Genomic DNA, 22,085 nt, shown 5'->3' with positions numbered 1-22,085 from the left:
GTGAGGACCCAGACTCCCAGCCTCAGTGTGGACCCAGACTCCCGGCCTCAGTGTGGACCCAGATCCCCGGCCTCAGTGTGGACCCAGACACCCGCCCTCAGAGGGGTCTCAGACTCCCACCCTCAGTGTGGACCCAGACTCCCGCACTCAGCGTGGACCCAGACTCCCGCCCTCAGTGTGGACATAGACTTCCGGCCTCAGTGTGGACTCAGATTCCCGTCCTCAGTGTGGACTCAGATTCCCGGCCTCAGTGTGGACCCAGACTCCCGGCCTCAGAGGGGTCTCAGACTCCCACCCTCAGTGTGGACCCAGACTCCCGCACTCAGCGTGGACCCAGACTCCCGGCCTCAGTGTGGACCCAGACTCATGGCCTCAGTGTGGACCCTGACTCCTGGCCTCAGTGTGGGCTAAGACCCCCACCCTCAGTGTGGACTCAGACTCCAGGTCTCAGTGTGGACTCAGACTCCCGGCCTCAGTGTGGACCCAGACTCTCGCCCTCAGTGTGGACCCAGACTCCCACCCACAGTGTGGACCCAGACTCCCACCCTCAGTGTGGACCCAGACTCCCGACCTCAGTGTGGACCCAGACTCCCGGCCTCAGTGTCGACTCAGACTCCCGCCCTCAGTGTGGACTCAGACTCCCGCCCTCAGTGTGGACCCAGACTCCCACCCTCAGTGTGGACCCAGACTCTCGACCTCAGTGTGGACCCAGACTCCCGGCCTCAGTGTGGACATAGACTTCCGGCCTCAGTGTGGACCCAGACACCCGCCCTCAGTGTGGACCCAGACACCCGCCCTCAGTGTGGACCCAGACTCCCGGCCTCAGTGTGGACCCAGACACCCGCCCTCAGTGTGGACATAGACTCCCGCCCTCAGTGTGGACATAGACTTCCGGCCTCAGTGTGGACCCAGACTCCCGGCCTCAGTGTGGACCCAGACTCCCGTCCTCAGTGTGAACTCAGATTCCCGACCTCAGTGTGGACCCAGAATCCCAGCCTCAGAGGGGTCACAGACTCCCGCCCTCAGTGTGGACCCAGACTCCCAGCCTCAGAGGGGTCACAGACTCCCACCCTCAGTGTGGACCCAGACTCCCGCCCTCAGTGTGGACCCAGACTCTCGGCCTCAGTGTGGACCCAGACTCTCGGCCTCAGTGTGGACACAGACTCCCGACCTCAGTGTGGACCCAGACTCTCGGCCTCAGTGTGGACCCAGACTCTCGGCCTCAGTGTGGACCCAGACTCCCGACCTCAGTGTGGATCCAGACTCTCGGCCTCAGTGAGGACCCAGACTCCCGACCTCAGTTTGGACCCAGACTCCCGCCCTCAGTGTGGACCCAGACTCCCGACCTCAGTGTGGACCCAGACTCCCGCCCTCAGTGAGGACCCATACTCCCGGCCTCAGTGTGGACCCAGACACCCGCCCTCAGTGCGGAGTTAGACTCCCGACCTCAGCGTGGACTCAGACACCCGACCTCAGTGTGGACCCAGACACCCGCCCTCAGTGAGGACCCATACTCCCGGCCTCAGTGTGGACCCAGACACCCGCCCTCAGTGCGGACTTAGACTCCCGACCTCAGTGTGGACTCAGACACCCGACCTCAGTGTGGACCCAGACTACCGCCCTCAGTGCGGACTTAGACTCCCGGCCTCAGTGTGGACTCAGACTCCCGGCCTCAGTGTGGACCCAGACACCCGCCCTCAGTGTGGACATAGACTCCCGGCCTCAGTGTAGACTCAGACTCCCGGCCTCAGTGTGGACATAGACTCCCGGCCTCAGTGTGGACTCAGACTCCCAGCCTCAGTGTGGACCCAGAGTCCCGCCCTCAGTGTGGACCCAGGGTCCCGGCCTCTGTGGGGACCCAGACCCCTGCCCTCAGTGTGGACACAGACCCCCGGCCTCAGTGTGGACCCAGACACCCGCCCTCAGTGTGGACATAGACTTCCGGCCTCAGTGTGGACCCAGACACCCGCCCTCAGTGTGGACCCAGACACCCGCCCTCAGTGTGGACCCAGACTCCCGGCCTCAGTGTGGACCCAGACACCCGCCCTCAGTGTGGACATAGACTCCCGCCCTCAGTGTGGACATAGACTTCCGGCCTCAGTGTGGACCCAGACTCCCGGCCTCAGTGTGGACCCAGACACCCGCCCTCAGTGTGGACTCAGACTCCCGTCCTCAGTGTGGACTCAGATTCCCGACCTCAGTGTGGACCCAGACTCCCAGCCTCAGAGGGGTCACAGACTCCCGCCCTCAGTGTGGACCCAGACTCCCAGCCTCAGAGGGGTCACAGACTCCCACCCTCAGTGTGGACCCAGACTCCCGCCCTCAGTGTGGACCCAGACTCTCAGCCTCAGTGTGGACCCAGACTCTCGGCCTCAGTGTGGACCCAGACTCCCGACCTCAGTGTGGACCCAGACTCTCGGCCTCAGTGTGGACCCAGACTCTCGGCCTCAGTGTGGACCCAGACTCCCGACCTCAGTGTGGATCCAGACTCTCGGCCTCAGTGTGGACCCAGACTCTCGGCCTCAGTGTGGACCCAGAATCCCGCCCTCAGTGTGGACCCAGACTCCCAGCCTCAGTGTGGACCCAGACTCCCGCCCTCAGTGTGGACCCAGACTCCCGGCCTCAGTGTGGACTCAGATTCCCGACCTCAGTGTGGACCCAGACTCCCGCCCTCAGTGTGGACCCAGAAACCCGCCCTCAGTGTGGACCCAGACACCCGCCCTCAGTGTGGACCCAGACTCCCGGCCTCAGTGTGGACATAGACTCCCGCCCTCAGTGTGGACTCAGATTCCCGGCCTCAGTGTGGACTCAGATTCCCGGCCTCAGTGTGTACCCAGACTCCCGCCCTCAGTGTGGACCCTGACACCCGCCCTCAGTGTGGACATAGACTCCCGGCCTCAGTGTGTACCCAGACCCCCGGCCTCAGTGTGGACATAGACTCCAGGCCTCAGTGTGTACCCAGACTCCCGGCCTCAGTGTGGACCCAGACACCCGCCCTCAGTGTGGACATAGACTCCCGGCCTCAGTGTGTACCCAGACACCCAGCCTCAGTGTGGACCCAGAGTCCCGCCCTCAGTGTGGACTCAGACTCCCGCCCTCAGTGTGGACCCAGACTCCCACCCTCAGTGTGGACCCAGACTCTCGACCTCAGTGTGGACCCAGACTCCCGGCCTCAGTGTGGACATAGACTTCCGGCCTCAGTGTGGACCCAGACACCCGCCCTCAGTGTGGACCCAGACACCCGCCCTCAGTGTGGACCCAGACTCCCGGCCTCAGTGTGGACCCAGACACCCGCCCTCAGTGTGGACATAGACTCCCGCCCTCAGTGTGGACATAGACTTCCGGCCTCAGTGTGGACCCAGACTCCCGGCCTCAGTGTGGACCCAGACACCCGCCCTCAGTGTGGACTCAGACTCCCGTCCTCAGTGTGGACTCAGATTCCCGACCTCAGTGTGGACCCAGACTCCCAGCCTCAGAGGGGTCACAGACTCCCGCCCTCAGTGTGGACCCAGACTCCCAGCCTCAGAGGGGTCACAGACTCCCACCCTCAGTGTGGACCCAGACTCCCGCCCTCAGTGTGGACCCAGACTCTCAGCCTCAGTGTGGACCCAGACTCTCGGCCTCAGTGTGGACCCAGACTCCCGACCTCAGTGTGGACCCAGACTCTCGGCCTCAGTGTGGACCCAGACTCTCGGCCTCAGTGTGGACCCAGACTCCCGACCTCAGTGTGGATCCAGACTCTCGGCCTCAGTGTGGACCCAGACTCTCGGCCTCAGTGTGGACCCAGAATCCCGCCCTCAGTGTGGACCCAGACTCCCAGCCTCAGTGTGGACCCAGACTCCCGCCCTCAGTGTGGACCCAGACTCCCGGCCTCAGTGTGGACTCAGATTCCCGACCTCAGTGTGGACCCAGACTCCCGCCCTCAGTGTGGACCCAGAAACCCGCCCTCAGTGTGGACCCAGACACCCGCCCTCAGTGTGGACCCAGACTCCCGGCCTCAGTGTGGACATAGACTCCCGCCCTCAGTGTGGACTCAGATTCCCGGCCTCAGTGTGGACTCAGATTCCCGGCCTCAGTGTGTACCCAGACTCCCGCCCTCAGTGTGGACCCTGACACCCGCCCTCAGTGTGGACATAGACTCCCGGCCTCAGTGTGTACCCAGACCCCCGGCCTCAGTGTGGACATAGACTCCAGGCCTCAGTGTGTACCCAGACTCCCGGCCTCAGTGTGGACCCAGACACCCGCCCTCAGTGTGGACATAGACTCCCGGCCTCAGTGTGTACCCAGACACCCAGCCTCAGTGTGGACCCAGACTCCCGGCCTCAGTGTGGACATAGACTTCCGGCCTCAGTGTGGACCCAGACTCCCGGCCTCAGTGTGGACCCAGACACCCGCCCTCAGTGTGGACATGGACTCCCGCCCTCAGTGTGGACATAGACTTCCGGCCTCAGTGTGGACCCAGATTCCCGGCCTCATGTGGACCCAGACACCCGCCCTCAGTGTGGACTCAGATTCCCGTCCTCAGTGTGGACTCAGATTCACGCCCTCAGTTTGGACCCAGACTCCCGGCCTCAGAGGGGTCTCAGACTCCCGCCCTCAGTGTGGACTCAGACACCCGGCCTCAGTGTGGACATAGACTCCCGGCCTCAGTGTGGACCCAGACTCCCGGCCTCAGTGTGGACCCAGACTCCCGACCTCAGTATGGACCCAGACTCCCGGCCTCAGTGTCGACTCAGACTCCCACCCTCAGTGTGGACCCAGACTCCCGGCCTCAGTGAGGACCCAGGCTCCGGCCCTCAGTGTGGACTCAGACTCCCGCCCTCAGTGTCGACTCAGACTCCCGGACTCAGTGTGGACCCAGACACCCGCCTTCAGTGTGACCTCAGACGCTCGGCCTCAGTGTGGACCCTGACTCCCGCCCTCAGTGAGGAACCAGACACCCGGCCTCAGAGTGGTCTCAGACTCCCACCCTCAGTGTGGACCCAGACTCCCGCCCTCAGTGTGGACCCAGACTCCCGCCCTCACTGTGGACCCAGACTCCCACCCTCAGTGTGGACCCAAACTCCCGCACTCAGTGTGGACCCAGACTCCCGGCCTCAGTGTGGACTCAGACTCCCGCCCTCAGTGTGGACCCAGACTCCCGCCCTCAGTGTGGACCCTGACTCCCACCCTCAGTGTGGACCCAAACTCCCGCACTCAGTGTGGACCCAGACTCCCGCCCTCAGTGTGGACCCAGACTCTCGGCCTCAGTGTGGACCCAGAATCCCGCCCTCAGTGTGGACCCAGACTCTCGGCCTCAGTGTGGACCCAGAATCCCGCCCTCATGTGGTCTCAGACTCCCGCACTCAGCGTGGACTCAGACTCCCGCACTCTGCGTGGACCCAGACTCCCACCCTCAGTGTGGACCCAGACTCCCGGCCTCAGTGTGGACCCAGACTCCCAGCCTCAGTGTGGACCCAGACTCCCGCCCTCAGTGAGGACCCAGACACCCGCACTCAGCGTGGACCCAGACTCCCGCCCTCAGTGTGGACATAGACTTCCGGCCTCAGTGTGGACCCAGACTCCCGCACTCAGCGTGGACCCAGACTCCCGCCCTCAGTGTGGACATAGACTTCCGGCCTCAGTGTGGACCCAGACTCCCGGCCTCAGAGGGGTCTCAGACTCCCGGCCTCAGTGTGGACCCAGACTCCCAGCCTCAGAGGGGTCACAGACTCCCACCCTCAGTGTGGACCCAGACTCCCGCCCTCAGTGTGGACCCAGACTCTCGGCCTCAGTGTGGACCCAGACTCTCGGCCTCAGTGTGGACCCAGACTCCCGACCTCAGTGTGGACCCAGACTCTCGGCCTCAGTGTGGACCCAGACTCTCGGCCTCAGTGTGGACCCAGACTCCCGACCTCAGTGTGGATCCAGACTCTCGGCCTCAGTGTGGACCCAGACTCTCGGCCTCAGTGTGGACCCAGAATCCCGCCCTCAGTGTGGACCCAGACTCCCAGCCTCAGTGTGGACCCAGACTCCCGCCCTCAGTGTGGACCCAGACTCCCGGCCTCAGTGTGGACTCAGATTCCCGACCTCAGTGTGGACCCAGACTCCCGCCCTCAGTGTGGACCCAGAAACCCGCCCTCAGTGTGGACCCAGACACCCGCCCTCAGTGTGGACCCAGACTCCCGGCCTCAGTGTGGACATAGACTCCCGCCCTCAGTGTGGACTCAGATTCCCGGCCTCAGTGTGGACTCAGATTCCCGGCCTCAGTGTGTACCCAGACTCCCGCCCTCAGTGTGGACCCTGACACCCGCCCTCAGTGTGGACATAGACTCCCGGCCTCAGTGTGTACCCAGACCCCCGGCCTCAGTGTGGACATAGACTCCAGGCCTCAGTGTGTACCCAGACTCCCGGCCTCAGTGTGGACCCAGACACCCGCCCTCAGTGTGGACATAGACTCCCGGCCTCAGTGTGTACCCAGACACCCAGCCTCAGTGTGGACCCAGACTCCCGGCCTCAGTGTGGACATAGACTTCCGGCCTCAGTGTGGACCCAGACTCCCGGCCTCAGTGTGGACCCAGACACCCGCCCTCAGTGTGGACATGGACTCCCGCCCTCAGTGTGGACATAGACTTCCGGCCTCAGTGTGGACCCAGATTCCCGGCCTCATGTGGACCCAGACACCCGCCCTCAGTGTGGACTCAGATTCCCGTCCTCAGTGTGGACTCAGATTCACGCCCTCAGTTTGGACCCAGACTCCCGGCCTCAGAGGGGTCTCAGACTCCCGCCCTCAGTGTGGACTCAGACACCCGGCCTCAGTGTGGACATAGACTCCCGGCCTCAGTGTGGACCCAGACTCCCGGCCTCAGTGTGGACCCAGACTCCCGACCTCAGTATGGACCCAGACTCCCGGCCTCAGTGTCGACTCAGACTCCCACCCTCAGTGTGGACCCAGACTCCCGGCCTCAGTGAGGACCCAGGCTCCGGCCCTCAGTGTGGACTCAGACTCCCGCCCTCAGTGTCGACTCAGACTCCCGGACTCAGTGTGGACCCAGACACCCGCCTTCAGTGTGACCTCAGACGCTCGGCCTCAGTGTGGACCCTGACTCCCGCCCTCAGTGAGGAACCAGACACCCGGCCTCAGAGTGGTCTCAGACTCCCACCCTCAGTGTGGACCCAGACTCCCGCCCTCAGTGTGGACCCAGACTCCCGCCCTCACTGTGGACCCAGACTCCCACCCTCAGTGTGGACCCAAACTCCCGCACTCAGTGTGGACCCAGACTCCCGGCCTCAGTGTGGACTCAGACTCCCGCCCTCAGTGTGGACCCAGACTCCCGCCCTCAGTGTGGACCCTGACTCCCACCCTCAGTGTGGACCCAAACTCCCGCACTCAGTGTGGACCCAGACTCCCGCCCTCAGTGTGGACCCAGACTCTCGGCCTCAGTGTGGACCCAGAATCCCGCCCTCAGTGTGGACCCAGACTCTCGGCCTCAGTGTGGACCCAGAATCCCGCCCTCATGTGGTCTCAGACTCCCGCACTCAGCGTGGACTCAGACTCCCGCACTCTGCGTGGACCCAGACTCCCACCCTCAGTGTGGACCCAGACTCCCGGCCTCAGTGTGGACCCAGACTCCCAGCCTCAGTGTGGACCCAGACTCCCGCCCTCAGTGAGGACCCAGACACCCGCACTCAGCGTGGACCCAGACTCCCGCCCTCAGTGTGGACATAGACTTCCGGCCTCAGTGTGGACCCAGACTCCCGCACTCAGCGTGGACCCAGACTCCCGCCCTCAGTGTGGACATAGACTTCCGGCCTCAGTGTGGACCCAGACTCCCGGCCTCAGAGGGGTCTCAGACTCCCGGCCTCAGTGTGGACCCAGACTCCCAGCCTCAGAGGGGTCACAGACTCCCACCCTCAGTGTGGACCCAGACTCCCGCCCTCAGTGTGGACCCAGACTCTCGGCCTCAGTGTGGACCCAGACTCTCGGCCTCAGTGTGGACCCAGACTCCCGACCTCAGTGTGGACCCAGACTCTCGGCCTCAGTGTGGACCCAGACTCTCGGCCTCAGTGTGGACCCAGACTCCCGACCTCAGTGTGGATCCAGACTCTCGGCCTCAGTGTGGACCCAGACTCTCGGCCTCAGTGTGGACCCAGAATCCCGCCCTCAGTGTGGACCCAGACTCCCAGCCTCAGTGTGGACCCAGACTCCCGCCCTCAGTGTGGACCCAGACTCCCGGCCTCAGTGTGGACTCAGATTCCCGACCTCAGTGTGGACCCAGACTCCCGCCCTCAGTGTGGACCCAGAAACCCGCCCTCAGTGTGGACCCAGACACCCGCCCTCAGTGTGGACCCAGACTCCCGGCCTCAGTGTGGACATAGACTCCCGCCCTCAGTGTGGACTCAGATTCCCGGCCTCAGTGTGGACTCAGATTCCCGGCCTCAGTGTGTACCCAGACTCCCGCCCTCAGTGTGGACCCTGACACCCGCCCTCAGTGTGGACATAGACTCCCGGCCTCAGTGTGTACCCAGACCCCCGGCCTCAGTGTGGACATAGACTCCAGGCCTCAGTGTGTACCCAGACTCCCGGCCTCAGTGTGGACCCAGACACCCGCCCTCAGTGTGGACATAGACTCCCGGCCTCAGTGTGTACCCAGACACCCAGCCTCAGTGTGGACCCAGACTCCCGGCCTCAGTGTGGACATAGACTTCCGGCCTCAGTGTGGACCCAGACTCCCGGCCTCAGTGTGGACCCAGACACCCGCCCTCAGTGTGGACATGGACTCCCGCCCTCAGTGTGGACATAGACTTCCGGCCTCAGTGTGGACCCAGATTCCCGGCCTCATGTGGACCCAGACACCCGCCCTCAGTGTGGACTCAGATTCCCGTCCTCAGTGTGGACTCAGATTCACGCCCTCAGTTTGGACCCAGACTCCCGGCCTCAGAGGGGTCTCAGACTCCCGCCCTCAGTGTGGACTCAGACACCCGGCCTCAGTGTGGACATAGACTCCCGGCCTCAGTGTGGACCCAGACTCCCGGCCTCAGTGTGGACCCAGACTCCCGACCTCAGTATGGACCCAGACTCCCGGCCTCAGTGTCGACTCAGACTCCCACCCTCAGTGTGGACCCAGACTCCCGGCCTCAGTGAGGACCCAGGCTCCGGCCCTCAGTGTGGACTCAGACTCCCGCCCTCAGTGTCGACTCAGACTCCCGGACTCAGTGTGGACCCAGACACCCGCCTTCAGTGTGACCTCAGACGCTCGGCCTCAGTGTGGACCCTGACTCCCGCCCTCAGTGAGGAACCAGACACCCGGCCTCAGAGTGGTCTCAGACTCCCACCCTCAGTGTGGACCCAGACTCCCGCCCTCAGTGTGGACCCAGACTCCCGCCCTCACTGTGGACCCAGACTCCCACCCTCAGTGTGGACCCAAACTCCCGCACTCAGTGTGGACCCAGACTCCCGGCCTCAGTGTGGACTCAGACTCCCGCCCTCAGTGTGGACCCAGACTCCCGCCCTCAGTGTGGACCCTGACTCCCACCCTCAGTGTGGACCCAAACTCCCGCACTCAGTGTGGACCCAGACTCCCGCCCTCAGTGTGGACCCAGACTCTCGGCCTCAGTGTGGACCCAGAATCCCGCCCTCAGTGTGGACCCAGACTCTCGGCCTCAGTGTGGACCCAGAATCCCGCCCTCATGTGGTCTCAGACTCCCGCACTCAGCGTGGACTCAGACTCCCGCACTCTGCGTGGACCCAGACTCCCACCCTCAGTGTGGACCCAGACTCCCGGCCTCAGTGTGGACCCAGACTCCCAGCCTCAGTGTGGACCCAGACTCCCGCCCTCAGTGAGGACCCAGACTCCCAGCCTCAGTGTGGACCCAGACTCCCAGCCTCAGTGTGGACCCAGACACCCGCACTCAGCGTGGACCCAGACTCCCGCCCTCAGTGTGGACATAGACTTCCGGCCTCAGTGTGGACCCAGACTCCCGCACTCAGCGTGGACCCAGACTCCCGCCCTCAGTGTGGACATAGACTTCCGGCCTCAGTGTGGACCCAGACTCCCGGCCTCAGAGGGGTCTCAGACTCCCGGCCTCAGTGTGGACCCAGACTCATGGCCTCAGTGTGGACCCTGACTCCTGGCCTCAGTGTGGGCTAAGACCCCCACCCTCAGTGTGGACTCAGACTCCCGGCCTCAGTGTGGACCCAGACTCCCGCCCTCAGTGTGGACTCAGACTCCCGCCCTCAGTGTGGACCCAGACTCCCACCCTCAGTGTGGACCCAGACTCTCGACCTCAGTGTGGACCCAGACTCCCGGCCTCAGTGTGGACCCAGACTCTCGGCCTCAGTGTGGACCCAGACTCCCGGCCTCAGTGTGGACTCAGACTCCCGCACTCTGCGTGGACCCAGACTCCCACCCTCAGTGTGGACCCAGACTCCCGCCCTCAGTGTGGACCCAGACTCCCAGCCTCAGTGTGGACCCAGACTCCCGGCCTCAGTGTGGACCCAGACTCCCAGCCTCAGTGTGGACCCAGACTCCCGCCCTCAGTGTGGACCCAGACTCCCAGCCTCAGTGTGGACCCAGATCCCCGGCCTCAGTGTGGACTCAGACTCCCGACCTCAGTGTAGACCCAGATGCACGGCCTCAGTGTGGAGTCAGACTCCCGACCTCAATGTGGATCCAGACTCCCACCCTCAGTGTGGACCCAGACTCCCAGCCTCAGTGTGGACCCAGATCCCCGGCCTCAGTGTGGACTCAGGACTCCCGCCCTCAGTGTGGACCCAGACTCCCGGCCTCAGTGTGGAGTCAGACTCCCGACCTCAGTGTGGACTCAGACTCCCTGCCTCAGTGAGGACCCAGACTCCCGACCTCAGTTTGGACCCAGACTCCCGACCTCAGTGTGGACCCAGACTCCCGACCTCAGTGTGGACCCAGACTCCTGACCTCAGTGTGGACTCAGACTCCCGCCCTCAGTGAGGACCCATACTCCCGGCCTCAGTGTGGACCCAGACACCCGACCTCAGTGCGGACTTAGACTCCCGACCTCAGCGTGGACTCTTACTCCCGGCCTCAGTGTGGACTCAGACTCCCGGCCTCAGCGTGGACCCAGACTCCCGGCCTCAGTGCGGACTTAGACTCCCGGCCTCAGTGTGGACCCAGACACCCGCCCTCAGTGTGGACATAGACTCCCGGCCTCAGTGTGGACTCAGACTCCCGGCCTCAGTGTAGACTCAGACTCCCGGCCTCAGTGTGGACTCAGACTCCCAGCCTCAGTGTGGACCCAGAGTCCCGCCCTCAGTGTGGACCCAGGGTCCCGGCCTCTATGGGGACCCAGACCCCTGCCCTCAGTGTGGACCCAGACTCCCACCCTCAGTGTGGACCCAGACTCCCTCCCTCAGTGTGTTCTCAGACGACCGGCCTCAGTGTGGAATCAGACGCCCGGCCTCAGTGTGGATCCAGACTCCTGGTGTCAATGTGGAGCCAGACTCCCGGCCTCAGTGTGGCGTCAGACGCCCGGCCTCAGTGTGGACCCAGACTCCTGGTGTCAATGTGGAGCCTGACTCCCGGCCTCAGTGTGGAGTCAGACGCCCGGCCTCAGTGTGGAGTCAGACGCCTGGCCTCAGTGTGGACCCAGACTCCTGGTGTCAATGTGGAGCCAGACTCCCGGCGTCAGTGTGGAGTCAGACGCCCGGCCTCAGTGTGGACTCAGACTCTCGCACTCAGTGTGGACCCAGTCCCCGGGCCTCAGTGTGGACTCAGACTCCCGGCCTCAGTGTGGACCCAGACTCCCGACCTCAGTGTGGTGTCAGACCCCCGGCCTCAGTGTGGTCTCAGACTCCCGCCCTCAGTGTAGACTCAGATTCCCGGCCTCAGTGTGGACTCAGACTCCCGGCCTCAGTGAGGACACAGACGCCTGGCTTCAGTGTGGACCCAGACTCCCGGCCTCAGTGTGGACCCAGATTCCCGACCTCAGTGTGGACTCAGACTCCCGGCCTCAGTGAGGACCCAGGCACCCGCCCTCAGTGAGGACCCAGACTCCCGACCTCAGTGTGGTCTCAGACTCCTGCCCTCAGTGTGGACCCAGACTCCCGCCCTCAGTGTGGAGTCAGACGCCCGGTCTCAGTGTGGACCCAGACACCGTGGCGGCACGGTGACACAGTGGTTAGCACTGCTGCCTCACAGCGCCAGAGACCCGGGTTCAATTCCCGCCTCGGGTGACTGACTGTGTGGAGTTTGCACATTCTCCCCGTGTCTGCGTGGGTTTCCTCCGGGTGCTCCGGTTTCCTCCCACAGTCACAAAGATGTGCGGGTCAGGTGAATTGGCCATGCTAAATTGCCCGTAGTGTTAGGTAAGGGGTAAATGTAGGGGTATGGGTGGGTAGCGCTTTGGCGGGGCGGTGTGGACTTGTTGGGACGAAGGGCCTGTTTCTACACTGTAAGTAATCTAATCGAATCCTGGTGTCAATGTGCACCCAGACTCCCGGCCTCAGTGTGGACCCAGACTCCCGCACCCAGTGTGGACCCAGACTCCCGACCTCAGTGTGGACCCAGACTCTCGGCCTCAGTGTGGACCCAGACTCTCGGCCTCAGTGTGGACCCAGACTCCCGCACTCAGCGTGGACCCAGACTCCCGACCTCAGTATGGACCCAGACTCCCGGCCTCAGTGTGGACTCAGACTCCCGCCCTCAGTGTGGACCCAGACTACCGCCCTCAGTGTGGACCCAGACACCCGACCTCAGTGTGTACCCAGACTCCCGGCCTCAGTGTGGACTCAGATTCCCGGCCTCAGTGTGGACTCAGACTCCCGCCCTCAGTGTGGTCTCAGACTCCCGGCCTAAGTGTGGACACAGACCCCCGACCTCAGTGTGGACCCAGACACCCGGCCTCAGCGTGGACTCAGACTCCCGCCCTCAGTGTGGACGCAGACACCCGACCTCAGTCTGGTCTCAGAGTCCCGCCCTCAGTGCGGACTTAGACTCCCGACCTCAGTGTGGACTCAGAATCCCGGCCTCAGTGTGGACCCAGACTCCCGGCCTCAGTGTGGACTCAGAATCCCGGCCTCAGCGTGGACTCAGACTCCCGCCCTCAGTGTGGACATAGACACCCGCCCTCAGTGTGGACCCAGACACCCGCCCTCAGTGTGGACCCAGACACCCGCCCTCAGTGTCGACTCAGACTCCCAGCCTCAGTGTGGACATAGACTCCCGGCCTCAGTGTGTACCCAGACTCCCGGCCTCAGTGTGGACATAGACTCCCGGCCTCAGTGTGTACCCAGACGCCCGGCCTCAGTGTGGACCCAGATTCCCGGCCTCAGTATGGACCCAGACACCCGCCCTCAGTGTGGACATAGACTCCCGCCCTCAGTGTGGACATAGACTTCCGGCCTCAGTGTGGACCCAGACTCCCGGCCTCAGTGTGGACCCAGACACCCGCCCTCAGTGTGGACTCAGATTCCCGTCCTCAGTGTGGACTCAGACTCCCACCCTCAGTGTGGACCCAGACTCCCGCCCTCAGTGTGGACCCAGACTCCCGTCCTCAGTGTGGACTCAGATTCCCGGCCTCAGTGTGGACTCAGATTCCCGGCCTCAGTGTGGACTCAGATTCCCGGCCTCATTGTGGACTCAGATTCCCGGCCTCAGTGTGTACCCAGACTCTCGGCCTCAGTGTGGACCCAGACACCCGCCCTCAGTGTGGACCCAGACTCCCGGCCTCAGTGTGGACATAGACTCCCGGCCTCAGTGTGTACCCAGACTCCCGGCCTCAGTGTGGACATAGACTCCCGGCCTCAGTGTGGACCCAGACACCTGCCCTCAGTGTGGACCCAGATCCCGGCCTCAGTGTGGACCCAGACACCCGCCCTCAGTGTGGACGTAGACTTCCGGCCTCAGTGTGGACCCAGACACCCGCCCTCAGTGTGGACCCAGACTCCCGGCCTCAGTGTGGAACCAGACACCCGCCCTCAGTGTGGACATAGACTCCCGCCCTCAGTGTGGACATAGACTTCCGGCCTCAGTGTGGACCCAGACTCCCGGCCTCAGTGTGGACCCAGACACCCGCCCTCAGTGTGGACCCAGACTCCCACCCTCAGTGTGGACCCAGACTCCCGCCCTCAGTGTGGACCCAGACTGCCGCCCTCAGTGTGGACCCAGACTCTCGACCTCAGTGTGGACCCAGACTCTCGGCCTCAGTGTGGACCCAGACTCTCGACCTCAGTGTGGACCCAGACTCTCGGCCTCAGTGTGGACCCAGACTCCCGGCCTCAGTGTGGTCCCAGATCCCCGGCCTCAGTGTAGACCCAGACACCCGCCCTCAGGATGGTGTCAGACTCCCGGCCTCAGTGGGGACCCAGACGCACGGCCTCAGTGTGGACCCAGACTCCCGGCCTCAGTGTGGACTCAGATTCCCGGCCTCAGTGTGGACCCAGACTCCCGGCCTCAGTGTGGACCCAGACACCCGCCCTCAGTGTGGACACAGACTCCTGCCCTCAGTGTGGACTCAGACTCCCGGCCTTTGTGTGGACCCAGAGTCCCGCCCTCAGTGTGGACCCAGAGTCCCGGCCTCTGTGGGGACCCAGACCCCTGCCCTCAGTGTGGACTCAGATTCCCGGCCTCAGTGTGGACCCAGACACCCGCCCTCAGTGTGGACCCAGACTCCCGGCCTCAGTGTGGACCCAGACACCCGCCCTCAGTGTGGAATCAGACTCCCGGCCTTTGTGTGGACCCAGAGTCCCGCCCTCAGTGTGGACCCAGAGTCCCGGCCTCTGTGGGGACCCAGACCCCTGCCCTCAGTGTGGACTCAGATTCCCGGCCTCAGTGTGGACCCAGACACCCGCCCTCAGTGTGGACCCAGACTCCCGCCCTCAGTGTGGACCCAGACTCCCGGCCTCAGTGTGGACCCAGACTCCCGGCCTTTGTGGGGACCCAGACCCCCGCCCTCAGTCTGGTCTCAGACTCCCGCCCTCAGTGTGGACCCAGACTCCCGCCCTCAGTGTGGACCCAGACTCCCGGCCTCAGTGTGGACCCAGACTCCCGGCCTTTGTGGGGACCCAGACCCCCGCCCTCAGTGTGGACCCAGACTCCCGGCCTTTTTGGGGACTCAGACTCCCGCCCTCAGTGTGGACCCAGAATCCCGCCCTCAGTCTGGTCTCAGACTCCCGCCCTCAGTGTGGACCCAGACTCCCGCCCTCAGTGTGGACCCAGACTCCCGGCCTCAGTGTGGACCCAGACTCCCGGCCTTTGTGGGGACCCAGACCCCCGCCCTCAGTGTGGACCCAGACTCCCGGCCTCAGTGTGGACCCAGACTCCCGGCCTTTTTGGGGACCCAGACTCCCGACCTCAGTGTGGACTCAGACTCCCGCCCTCAGTGTGGACCCAGACTCCCGGCCTCAGTGTGGACTCAGACTCCCGCCCTCAGTGTGGACTCAGACCCCCGCCCTCAGTGTGGACCCAGACTCCCGGCCTCAGTGTGGACCCAGACCCCCGCCCTCAGTGTGGACTCAGACTCCCGCCCTCAGTGTGGACCCAGACTCCCGCCCTCAGTGTGGACCCAGACTCCCGGCCTCAGTGTGGACTCAGATTCCCACCCTCAGTGTTGACCCAGACACACGCCCTCAGTGTGGACCCAGACTCCCGGCCTCAGTGTGGACTCAGACACCTGCCCTCAGTGTGGACTCAGACTTCCGGCCTCAGAGTGGACTCTGACTCCCGGCCTCAGTGTGGACACAGACACCTGCCCTCAATGTGGTCTCAGGCTCCCGGCCTCAGAGTGGACTCAGACTCCCGGCCTCAGTGTGGACCCTGACTCCAGGCCTCAGTGTGGACCCAGACTCCCGCCCTCAGTGTGGACCCAGACTCCCGGCCTCAGTGTGGACCCAGACTCCCGCCCTCAGTGTGGACCCAGACCCCCGGCCTTTGTGGGGACCCAGACCCCCGCCCTCAGTGTGGACCCAGACTCCCACCCTCAGTGTGGATCCAGACTCCCACCCTCAGTGTGGACCCAGACTCCCAGCCTCAGTGTGGACCCAGACTCCCGCCCTCAGTGTGGACCCAGACCCACGGCCTTTGTGGGGACCCAGACCCCCGCCCTCAGTGTGGACCCAGACTCCCACCCTCAGTGTGGATCCAGACTCCCACCCTCAGTGTGGACCCAGACTCCCAGCCTCAGTGCGGACTCAGACTCCCGGCCTCAGTGTGGTCTCAGACTCCCGCCCTCAGATTGGACTCAGACTCCAGGCCTCAGTGTGGACCCAGACTCCCGACCTCAGTGTGGATCCAGAATCCCACCCTCAGTGTGGACCCAGACTCCCGCCCTCAGTGTGGTCTCAGACTCCCGGCCTCAATGTGGACTCAGACTCCAGGCCTCAGTGTGGACTCAGACTCCCGGCCTCAGTGTGGTCTCAGACTCCCGCCCTCAGATTGGACTCAGATTCCAGGCCTCAGTGTGGACCCAGACTCCCGGCCTCAGTGTGGACTCAGACTCCCGGCCTCAGTGTGTACCCAGACTCCCGCACTCAGTGTGGACCCAGACTCCAACCCTCAGTGTGGACCCAGAATCCCGGCCTCAGTGTGGTCTCAGACTCCCGGCCTCAGTGTGGACCCAGACTCCCGGCCTCAGTGTGGACTCAGACTCCAGGCCTCAGTGTGGACTCAGACTCCCGGCCTCAGTGTGGACTCAGACGCCCGGCCTCAGTGTGGACTCAGACTGCCCTCCTCAGTGTGGACCCAGACACCCGGCCTCAGTGTGGACCCAGACTCCCGGCCTCAGTGTGGACTCAGACTGCCCTCCTCAGTGTGGACTCAGACTCCCGGCCTCAGTGTGGACTCAGACCCCCAGCCAAAGTGTGGACTCAGACTGCCCTCCTCAGTGTGGACTCAGACTCCCGGCCTCAGTGTGGACTCAGACCCCCAGCCAAAGTGTGGACTCAGACTCCCATCCTCTATGTGGACTCAGACGCCCGGCCTCAGTGTGGACCCAGACACCTGCCCTCAGTGTGGACTCAGTCTCCCGGCCTCAGTGTGGACACAGACTCCCGCCCTCAGTGTGGACATAGCCTCCCGCCCTCAGTGTGGACTCAGATTCCCGGCCTCAGTGTGTACCCAGACTCCCGGCCTCAGTGTGGACCCAGACACCCGCCCTCAGTGTGGACATAGACTCCAGGCCTCAGTGTGTACCCAGACTCCCGGCCTCAGTGTGGACCCAGACACCCGCCCTCAGTGTGGACATAGACTCCCGCCCTCAGTGTGGACATAGACTTCCGGCCTCAGTGTGGACCCAGACCCCCGGCCTCAGTGTGGACCCAGACTCCCGGCCTCAGTGTGGACCAGACACCCGCCCTCATTGTGGACATAGCCTCCCGCCCTCAGTGTGGACTCAGATTCCCGGCCTCAGTGTGTACCCAGACTCCCAGCCTCAGTGTGGACCCAGACACCCGCCCTCAGTGTGGACATAGACTCCAGGGCTCAGTGTGTACCCAGACTCCCGGCCTCAGTGTGGACCCAGACACCCGCCCTCAGTGTGGACATAGACTCCCGCCCTCAGTGTGGACATAGACTTCCGGCCTCAGTGTGGACCCAGACCCCCGGCCTCAGTGTGGACCCAGACTCCCGGCCTCAGTGTGGACCCAGACACCCGCCCTCAGTGTGGACATAGACTCACGGCCTCAGTGTGTTCCCAGAATCCAGGCCTCAGTGTGGACTCAGATTCCCGGCCTCAGTGTGGACTCAGACTCCCGCCTCAGTGTGGACTCAGATTCCCGGCCTCAGTGTGGACCCAGACTCCTGCCCTCAGTGTGGACCCAGACTCCTGGCCTCAGTGTGGACCCAGACGCCCGGCCTCAGTGTGGACCCAGACCCCCGCCCTCAGTGTGGACCCAGACGCCCGACCTCAGTGTGGACTCAGACTCCCGGCCTCAGTGTGGACCCAGACTCCCACCCTCAGTGTGGACCCAGACCCCCGGCCTCAGTATGGACCCAGTCACCGGGCCTCAGTGTGGACCCAGACTCCCACCCTCAGTGTGGACCCAGACCCCCGGCCTCAGTATGGACCCTGTCACCGGGCCTCAGTGTGGACACAGACACCTGCCCTCAGTGTGGTCTCAGGCTCCCGGCCTCAGAGTGGACTCAGACTCCCGGCCTCAGTGTGGACCCTGACTCCAGGCCTCAGTGTGGACCCAGACTCCCGCCCTCAGTGTGGACCCAGACTCCCGGCCTCAGTGTGGACCCAGACTCCCGGTCTTTGTGGGGACCCAGACCCCCGCCCTCAGTGTGGACCCAGACTCCCGACCTCAGTGTGGACCCAGACCCCCGCCCTCAGTGTGGAGCCAGACTCCCGCCCTCAGTGTGGACCCAGACTCCCGGCCTTTGTGGGGACCCAGACTCCCGGCCTCAGTGTGGATCCAGACTCCCACCCTCAGTGTGGACCCAGACTCCCGACCTCAGTGTGGACCCAGACTCCCAGCCTCAGTGCGGACTCAGAATCCCGACCTCAGTGTGGACCCAGACTCCCGGCCTCAGTGTGGACCCAGACTCCCGCCCTCAGTGTGGACTCAGACTCCCGGCCTCAGTGTGGACCCAGACTCCCGGCCTCAGTGTGGACCCAGATTCCCGCCCTCAGTGTGGACCCAGACTCCCACCCTCAGTGTAGACCCAGACACACGCCCTCAGTGTGGACCCAGACTCCCGGCCTCAGTGTGGACTCAGATTCCCACCCTCAGTGTTGACCCAGACACACGCCCTCAGTGTGGACCCAGACACATGCCCTCAGTGTGGACTCTGACTCCCGGCCTCAGTGTGGACTCAGACTCCAGGCCTCAGTGTGGACCCTGACTCCAGGCCTCAGTGTGGACCCAGACTCCCGCCCTCAGTGTGGACCCAGACTCCCGCCCTCAGTGTGGACCCAGACTCCCGACCTCAGTGTGGACCCAGACTCCCGGCCTCAGTGTGGACCCAGACTCCCGGCCTCAGTGTGGACCCAGACCCCCGCCCTCAGTGTGGACCCAGACTCCCACCCTCAGTGTGGACCCAGACATACGCCCTCAGTGTGGACCCAGACCCCCGCCCTCAGTGTGGACTCTGACTCCCGCCCTCAGTGTGGACCCTGACTCCAGGCCTCAGTGTGGACCCAGACTGCCGGCCTCAGTGTGGACCCTGACTCCAGGCCTCAGTGTGGACCCAGACTGCCGGCCTCAGTGTGGACCCTGACTCCAGGCCTCAGTGTGGACCCAGACTCCCGCCCTCAGTGTGGACCCAGACTCCCGCCCTCAGTGTGGACCCAGACTCCCGGCCTCAGTGTGGACCCAGAATCCCGCCCTCACTGTGGACTCAGACTCCCGGCCTCAGTGTGGATCCAGACTCCCACGCTCAGTGTGGACCCAGAATCCCAGCCGCAGTGTGGACTCAGAATCCCGACCTCAGTGTGGACCCAGACTCCCGACCTCAGTGTGGACCCAGAATCCCGTCCGCAGTGTGGATCCAGACTCCCGGCCTCAGTGTGGACCCAGACCCCCGCCCTCAGTGTGGACTCAGACTCCCAGCCTCAGTGTGGACCCAGACTCACACCCACAGTGTGGACTCAGACTCCAGGCCTCAGTGTGGACTCAGACACCCGGCCTCAGTGTGGTCTCAGACTCCCGCCCTCAGATTGGACTCAGACTCCAGGCCTCAGTGTGGACCCAGACTCCCGGCCTCAGTATGGACTCAGACTCCCGGCCTCAGTGTGGACCCAGACTCCCGCCCTCAGTGTGGTCTCAGACTCCCGGCCTCAGTGTGGACCCAGACCCCCGTCCTCAGTGTGGACTCAGACTTCCGGCCTCAGTGTGAACTCAGACACCCAGCCTCAGTGTGGACTCAGACACCCAGCCTCAGTGTGGACTCAGACTCCCGGCCTCAGTGTGGACTCAGACTCCCCTCCTCTGTGTGGACTCAGACGCCCGGCCTCAATGTGGACTCAGACTCCCTGCCTCAGTGTGGAGTCAGACTCCCGCCCTCAGTGTGGAGTCAGACTCCTGGTGTCAATGTGGACCCAGAATCCCGGCCTCAGTGTGGTCTCAGACTCCCGGCCTCAGTGTGGACTCAGACTCCCGGCCTCAGTGTGGATCCATATTCCCTGTCTCAATGTGGACTCAGACGCCAGGCCTCAGTGAGGACTCAGACTCCCGGCCTCAGTGTGGACCCAGAATCCCGGCCTCAGTGTGGTCTCAGACTCCCGGCCTCAGTGTGGACTCAGACTCCCGGCCTCAGTGTGGATCCAAATTCCCGGTCTCAATGTGGACTCAGACGCCAGGCCTCAGTGTGGACTCAGACGCCCGGCCTCAGTGTGGACTCAGACGCCCGGCCTCAGTGTGGACTCAGACTCCCGGCCTCAGTTGGAGCCAGACTCTCGGCCTCAGTGTGGCCCCTCTCTCTCGGCCTCAGTGTGGACCCAGACTCACGGCCTCAGTGTGGACTCAGTCCACTGCCCTCAGTGTGGACCCAGATTCCTGCCCTCAGTGTGGACTCAGACTACCGCCCTCAGTGTGGACCCAGACTCCCAGCCTCAGTGTGGACTCAGACTCCCGGCCTCAGTGTCGACTCAGACTCCCAGCCTCAGTGTGGACTCAGACTCCCAGCCTCAGTGTCGACTCAGACTCCCGGCCTCAGTGTGGACCCAGACACCCGGCCTCAGTGTGGACCCAGACTCCCACCCTCAGTGTGGATTCAGACTCCCGGCCTCAGTGTGGACTCAGACTCCCGCCCTCAGTGTGGACTCAGACTCCTGGTGTCAATGTGGTGCCAGACCCCTGGTCTCAGTGTGGACTCAGACTCCCGCCCTCATGTGGACCCAGACAATCGCCCTCAGTGTAGTCTCAGACTCCCGCCCTCAGTGTGGACCCAGACAATCGCCCTCAGTGTGGACCCAGACTCCCGCCCTCAGTGTGGTCTCAGACTCCCGGCCTCAGTGTGGACCCAGACCCCCGTCCTCAGTGTGGACTCAGACTTCCGGCCTCAGTGTGAACTCAGACACCCAGCCTCAGTGTGGACTCAGACACCCAGCCTCAGTGTGGACTCAGACTCCCGGCCTCAGTGTGGACTCAGACTCCCTGCCTCAGTGTGGAGTCAGACTCCCAGCCAAAGTGTGGACTCAGACTCCCCTCCTCTGTGTGGACTCAGACGCCCGGCCTCAATGTGGACTCAGACTCCCTGCCTCAGTGTGGAGTTAGACTCCCGCCCTCAGTGTGGAGTCAGACTCCTGGTGTTAATGTGGACCCAGAATCCCGGCCTCAGTGTGGTCTCAGACTCCCGGCCTCAGTGTGGACTCAGACTCCCGGCCTCAGTGTGGATCCATATTCCCTGTCTCAATGTGGACTCAGACGCCAGGCCTCAGTGAGGACTCAGACTCCCGGCCTCAGTGTGGACCCAGAATCCCGGCCTCAGTGTGGTCTCAGACTCCCGGCCTCAGTGTGGACTCAGACTCCCGGCCTCAGTGTGGATCCAAATTCCCGGTCTCAATGTGGACTCAGACGCCAGGCCTCAGTGTGGACTCAGACGCCCGGCCTCAGTGTGGACTCAGACGCCCGGCCTCAGTGTGGACTCAGACTCCCGGCCTCAGTTGGAGCCAGACTCTCGGCCTCAGTGTGGCCCCTCTCTCTCGGCCTCAGTGTGGACCCAGACTCACGGCCTCAGTGTGGACTCAGTCCACTGCCCTCAGTGTGGACCCAGATTCCTGCCCTCAGTGTGGACTCAGACTACCGCCCTCAGTGTGGACCCAGACTCCCAGCCTCAGTGTGGACTCAGACTCCCGGCCTCAGTGTCGACTCAGACTCCCAGCCTCAGTGTGGACTCAGACTCCCAGCCTCAGTGTCGACTCAGACTCCCGGCCTCAGTGTGGACCCAGACACCCGGCCTCAGTGTGGACTCAGACTCCCGGCCTCAGTGTGGACTCAGACTCCCACCCTCAGTGTGGACTCAGACTCCCGGCCTCAGTGTGGACTCAGACTCCCACCCTCAGTGTGGACTCAGACTCCTGGTCTCAGTATGGACTCAGACTCCCGCCCTCATGTGGACCCAGACAATCGCCCTCAGTGTAGTCTCAGACTCCCGCCCTCAGTGTGGACCCAGACAATCGCCCTCAGTGTG

This window comes from Chiloscyllium plagiosum, unplaced genomic scaffold (assembly GCF_037043375.1).
Source record: "Chiloscyllium plagiosum isolate Xiang-an unplaced genomic scaffold, Cpla_swu_hap1 HiC_scaffold_31, whole genome shotgun sequence".
Taxonomy (NCBI): Eukaryota; Metazoa; Chordata; class Chondrichthyes; order Orectolobiformes; family Hemiscylliidae; genus Chiloscyllium; species Chiloscyllium plagiosum.
The sequence above is the reverse complement of the archived record's forward strand: the minus strand, read 5'-3'. Positions refer to the sequence as shown.